Below are 6,658 nucleotides of genomic sequence, written 5' to 3' on the forward strand. Positions count from 1 at the left end.
ACCATCCCAGAGGGACGATCATCCCTAGAATTAAGCAGTTTAGCCACCCTGGTGAAGGTGGTGTGTACAGAGGGAAGACCATCCCAGAGGGACGATCATCCCTAGAATTAAGCAGTTTAGCCACCCTGAAAATGGTAGCATCAAAGACGGTCGAAACGCTGCTTTTATAGCTGTTTTAGGTTTTTAAAATTTTGGAGACTAACATCCAAATTTCAAATTTATACTGGCCATGGAAACCTACAGGGAGTTTAATATTAATATGTGCAAATGACAGAAGCAAGTAGAGGGCATGAAACAAGCAAATGTATACTAATGTATACTGATTATAAAACTATAAAAGCTGTGCTATGCCAGTCCCAAACCCGGGGCCTCGTCATGCAAGTGATGAGGAAGGAGTAACCAGGGCTGACGTAGCTCAGTCACAGCACCCTGTGAGAGCTAGGGTTACACTGAAGAATTCAATGGTATTGAAGGCAGAAAGAAGGCATCTTGGAATGGCGGAACTAGTGGAGGAAGTAACACAAGAAAAAATTCACAATGAATTTGACAATGTGGTCACCATCTTTTCACCAGAGGTGCGGCTGGAAACATGTTCCTCTATGCTGAAAACCATGAGTAGTATCTTTAGGGGACTTGTTCCCCTAATTCAACAAACAATCAACAATAGAGAACACCTTGTAAGAGAGTTTACCCTAGGGAGCATATGATCTCCCATTTCTAAGGAATGAAAGGTAGGCATTCGGATTGTGGGGGCCTACAACGTCGTGCAAAGAATGAGTTGGAGTATTCTGAAACCTGCTTTAAACAACAAATGCGTAAAATCAAATACAGAAACATAAATTACGTAGCCACTTTTAATGTAAATTCATTCTTACAAACAGGAAAACTTAATACTTTAATAAACTTCCCAAAGAAAAAAAAAATGATAATCCAAATACAACCAAACTCAATGTGAGCAAAACCGAGTAAATCAAAGAAACAACTTAAAAATAACAATGCACAGGAGGAGACAATTTAGTTGCTGAATTGTGGAAACACTCTAGTGACAACAGAAATCATTAGTGAAATTTGGACAACAAACAGCTTGCCATCAGAATGGACGCTGGCTTTAATATATAGACTACGTAAAAAAGGAAAGAAAACTGAGCCTAACAATTATAGAGGGATTTCCCTCTTACCAGTGACGTAAAAGATCTTGCCCATGGCACTTTTAAGGAATACTCGACTCACACCTAGGAGAGTATCGAGCAGGATTTAGGAAGGGAAAATCTTGTGCAGAGCAAGTACTAAATCTAAAGAACATAATAGGAAGAAAGAAAATCATAAAGCTGACGATAATTTTTGTAGATTAAAAAAAACATATGACTTAATTAATAGAAATGCACAGATTAATATTTTAAAGGACTTCAGACTAGACAATAATAGAACAGAAATAATTAAAGGAACTGACAAAAACCACATCAAAAGTAAAAGTTATAGGGGAGCTGTGAAAACTTTTTGAAGCAAAATTAGGAATAAGCCAGGGTAATAGTTTATCACCCGTATTTTTAACTGTGCATTACAGAAGGTAGTGAGAGAATGGAGAAAATATATTAATATTAAGGGTTCTCAACTAGGAAGAAACCCAAATAAAATAACCGCAGATGGTCTAGATTTTGCAAATGATGCGACATTAATTGCTGACTCAATGAATAGTGTCAAAGAAAAAAAAATCATGGAACTACGGAAACAAACTGAAACTTTCATTTGAAACAACACATTTCTGACGAATATCAGAGATGCCTCTCTATATCTTACAATTCATAAAAACATAATATCTCAAACAAAGTGTTTTAAATACCTAGCAGAACGGATAACAAGCAACAAAAGAGAAAAGATAACTATAGAAAAGAGAGTACATAAAGTGGTAAGGGTATTCCAAATGACAAAAAACTAATACAAGAAAAAAAAAATTTGTTCTGGAGCACAAAACTAAGACATTATCAAACAGTGGGAAGGCGAAAAACACTGTATGCAACAGAAACACTTAAACTAACAATATTTAGGGAGCTTGAAAAACTGGAAAAAGCTGAAAGAAGAATTCTAAGGGAAATGCTGGAACCTAGAAGTAATACTAACGTTGAATACAAATTAAGATAAAACAGAGAGCTTTATTTGAAAATGGTAAAGTTAACTGATGGAATGAAGAAAAGAAGATTACAGTTTTATGGCCAGAGGTACGAAATGGTTAACAACAGACTACCCAAGACCCTCAATTCACTAAACCGCTACAAATCCAAACCCACATGGTTCACCGCAATTGACAAAGATATGAAACACACAGGAATTAGAATGGACATGATAGATAACAGAATACTTTTTAGAGAAGCAACACAAAAAAAATCTGGATTTCAGTAAAGCTAGGGGTCTGCAAAAGGAAGGAAGTGGACCCAGGAAGAAAAGGAAAGACACTCTCAAAAGGATGAAGGGAGTCTGGGAGCAACCAAAAGTAAATACAAAGAATCAAAATCAGAATTGATTAACCATACCCTCCACAAGGATTATTCGAATAAATGAATAAAACGATACAACCGTCGTGTCTGCTCATTGAAAATCTTTGCTAAAAATTGAGTGTAACAGGATAGAATAAGACTATTTTTAAAATCTTTTGTCTGTCTGTTTGAATTTGTTAATCTCCAAAACTCCTAGACGGATTTTCACAGGGTTTTCACAGGAAAGGTGGGCAATGGCCTTGCCGCAGTGGATACACCGGTTCCCGTCAGATCACCGAAGTTAAGCGCTGTCGGGAGTGGCCGGCACTTGGATGGGTGACCATCCGGGCCGCCATGCGCTGTTGCCATTTTTCGGGGTGCACTCAGCCTCGTGATGCCAACTGAGGAGCTACTCGACCGAATAGTAGCGGCTCTGGTCAAAGAAAACCACCATAACGACCGGGAGAGCGGTGTGCTGACCACACGCCCCTCCTATCCGCATCCTCATCTGAGGATGACACGGCGGTCGGATGGTCCCGATGGGCCACTTTTGGCCTGAAGACGGAGTGCTTGCTTGCTTGTTTCACAGGTAAGGTGAGCCTAGCTCAGGGGAAACATTTAGTCTTTGTTTGATCAGACACAGTTCTAGGGAAAAAGGTATCTTAATTTAAAGTTTTACAAGTCTGCTCAGCTTATTAGCTCGGATGTTTACCTCAGTGATATGATCATCACGACGTAGTACACCAAAGAACCAATAGATGGCGCTCTTAGTTCTTTTACGTCAGTGAAAGAAGTATTTTCGGAAGTTTACATCAGTGATAGAATTAAGCGGCACAGTTTTATCTTTGCGACTACAAACCAACAGTGAATTTACTTAGCTGGGATGTACAGATTTACTTTTTTGCAACGAAACTGATTTGCTGCTTCCGATAGATCGTATTTATTTTGGGTTTCCTACCTATGAAGAACGAATTTATTGAGTTTGCTTTGTGGTTTGTGTGCCAACTTACTACATTTTGATTGCGTTTTGTTTAAGAATAGAAATACCTATAAAACGGTCAGCCGGCCGGGATGGTGGAGCGGTTCTAGGCGCTGCAGTCTGGAACCGCGCGGCCGCTACGGTCGCAGGTTCGAATCCTGCCTAGGGAATGGATGTGTGTGATGTCCTTAGGTTAGTTAGGTTTAAGTAGGTCTAAGTTCTAGGGGACTGATGACCACAGATGTTGAGTCCCACAGTGCTCAGAGCCATTTGAACAATTTGAACCTATAAAATGGCCGATTCTTTCTCAATACTGTAAAACAGCTGAAAGACTGAGGGCTATCCGGTTTCAAGTACCAGTAAAGAATGCGGAGTGAGACTTGCTGACCCTCGAGGACATCAGTCTTTAACTCGCTCTTCGAATACTCCTTCCAAAAGCGAGGTGCAACGTAACTGTAATAGAGACCACTACACATATCTCGTTGCTTTTTTAAAATCTCTGTTAAAAAAATCACTTTTTAATGGAGGGTTGTACCATTGTATGAGCGTTACAGATACTCAGTGCTGAAGGGTGCAAACTAAGGTTGAATCACTCTATTTTTCGTGTTAAATTGACCGTTTCTAAATGCTGCAAGCAGGCAAAGAATCCAGAAGACACAGGCAGCAGATCGGCTAATTTCTGTTTCTATTATAAGCTCTGAATGATTTGTTAAGCTTTTAGTACTCGCGTTTTTATTATTTCTTAGAAAAGAGAGACAAGTAATAAGCTTTTGCGTAAAATTTTTTAGCATTCTTTTTTTTTAATTATTTCCAATGAAAAGGCCGTTTAATCAAATATATATCTGCACTTTTTAACGGGAATTTGAACACAAATGATTTTTTGCTGAATAAACCAAAAATGATCTTTTAAGAAACACAAATGAATAGTTTAGGTAGAGGGAAAAATATAAAATTCACGAGGAACACATTCATGACAATATTTGAAATTTCAATAATGAACTAATGCATTGGTAAATACTTATTATCCAATCTGTTCATAAATACTCGTTCTATATTGTATTGATCTGTAAGTTGACTCCTTTCATCAGGAACAACCTTATTCAAAGACGCTATCAATCTTTCAGAAGCCACAGAACGCCCACCAAACTCGTTCTTTAAAAGAAGTTCTATCTAATACAAAACGTCTTAGCACTACTGCTATCGAAAATTGACACGTCGGTATTATTCCTGATAATCAGTAAAAAAGACAAATATTTGTTATAACCGAGACCAAACAAATACAGAAAAATACCGGCTATTTAGAACTAACATGCCGGTATCGGTTTTCACCGGTCGGATTTTCCCATCCCTGTCATTGATGTGAAGATAGGCTGCACAACGTCTCCTCAGTTGTACCCGTACGCGCTCGAATATACAAAGTATGCCTGTATTCTGAATACACTGACAATCACTGGGTGGAATTCATTAACACTATGGATAGGGCTGGAGTACACCGAAGTTTTTGAATACCCTCCCCCCCCCCCCCCCACACACACACACATACACCAAAAAAACCAAGTAATTGAAATCGGGGGACCTGGGAGCCACACGAGCTACGACCGATTGTTTTTAAAACGCTGCATACCCGTTCAGCCGTGCGTGGCTCGAGTTCGTGCCATATCTCATTTGACATCCTGTTTTTACTGCTACCACATCGTTAATTTCCATTACTGGTGTCACTGAGTTGCCCCCTTGCCTGCCCGTGAGCGGCAGCAGCGGCGTATTACTGGTATCTTTGCTGACTGCTATTATTTTCCTACTGTCGTGTGTTGGGAGTTAGTTCGTATCTGCCAGTGAGTTCGAACGTGTCAACAGTTATTTCGGACCTGGCAGTGTTGGAGTGGGCACGCGACCCAAGTTCAGTCGGGGTGCGGCAGCAGTGATGGAGAGAAGTCTTCCGAAGTAAGAGTGATTTCAGGTGTGCCGCAGAAGAGTGTCATAGGACCGTTGCTATTCACAATATACATAAATGACCTGGTGGATGACATCGGAAGTTCACTGAAGCTTTTTGCAGATGATGCTGTGGTGTATCGAGAGGTTGTAACAATGGAAAATTGTACTGAAATGCAGGAGGATCTGCAGCGAATTGACGCATGGTGCAGGGAATGGCAATTGAATCTCAATGTAGACAAGTGTAATGTGCTGCGAATACACAGAAAAATAGCAGGTCAGCAACTGGAAGCAGTTAATACCATAAATTATCTGGGAGTACGCATTAGGAGTGATTTAAAATGGAATGATCATATAATGTTGATCGTCGGTAAAGCAGATGCCAGACTGAGATTCATTGGAAGAATCCTAAGGAAATGCAATCCGAAAACAAAGGAAGTAGGTTACAGTACGCTTGTTCGCCCACTGCTTGAATACTGCTCAGCAGTGTGGGATCCGTACCAGATAGGGTTGATAGAAGATATAGAGAAGATCCAACGGAGAGCAGCGCGCTTCGTTACAGGATCATTTAGTAATCGCGAAAGCGTTACGGAGATGATAGATAAACTCCAGTGGAAGACTCTGCAGGAGAGACGCTCAGTAGCTCGGTACAAGCTTTTGTCAAAGTTTCGAGAACATACCTTCACCGAAGAGTAAAGCAGTATATTGCTCCCTCCTACGTATATCTCGCGAAGAGACCATGAGGATAAAATCAGAGAGATTAGAGCCCACACAGAGGCATACCGACAATCCTTCTTTCCACGAACAATACGAAACTGGAATAGAAGGGAGAACCGATAGAGGTACTCAAGGTACGCTCCGCCACACACCGTCAGGTGGCTTGCGGAGTATGGATGTAGATGTAGATGTAGATGTAGAGGTCCAGGCCGCCGTGGCTCGCCCGACGGTTGCCGACACACATGATTGCAGTGGGGACCACTTTGGTTGGTCGTTGGGTGGTCGTCTTGCCAGACGACGTGTATTTGGCCGGCGATCGCTTATGGGTTGGCTGTGTGTGTGCCAACTCGTGATTCGTCCCTGTTATTGTACAGGCACTGCCGTTAACATTGTCTTGATCTTCGTGCAAGTGTTCATGAAACTGTGTGTAGTTTGTGTGATTTTGAATGAAAAGTTATTTTAAATGTTGTTGGTGTACTGGCTCTGTCGAGTTGGACGGTTGGCGTGGAGCAGCGAGGAAATCTCGGCGGGGTGAGGTTTGGCCGGGCCCGCTGGCGGTCTC

The 6,658-nt window shown here is 41.0% G+C and overlaps 1 pseudogene; it reads left to right on the forward strand.

The window, feature by feature from the left end:
• The first annotated feature begins 2,721 nt into the window (after positions 1-2,721).
• LOC126095297 (5S ribosomal RNA) lies at positions 2,722-2,839 on the forward strand (annotated as a pseudogene).
• The last annotated feature ends 3,819 nt before the right edge of the window (positions 2,840-6,658 follow it).

The sequence above is a fragment of the Schistocerca cancellata genome, chromosome 1, assembly GCF_023864275.1.
Source record: "Schistocerca cancellata isolate TAMUIC-IGC-003103 chromosome 1, iqSchCanc2.1, whole genome shotgun sequence".
In the NCBI taxonomy this organism is placed as follows: Eukaryota; Metazoa; Arthropoda; class Insecta; order Orthoptera; family Acrididae; genus Schistocerca; species Schistocerca cancellata.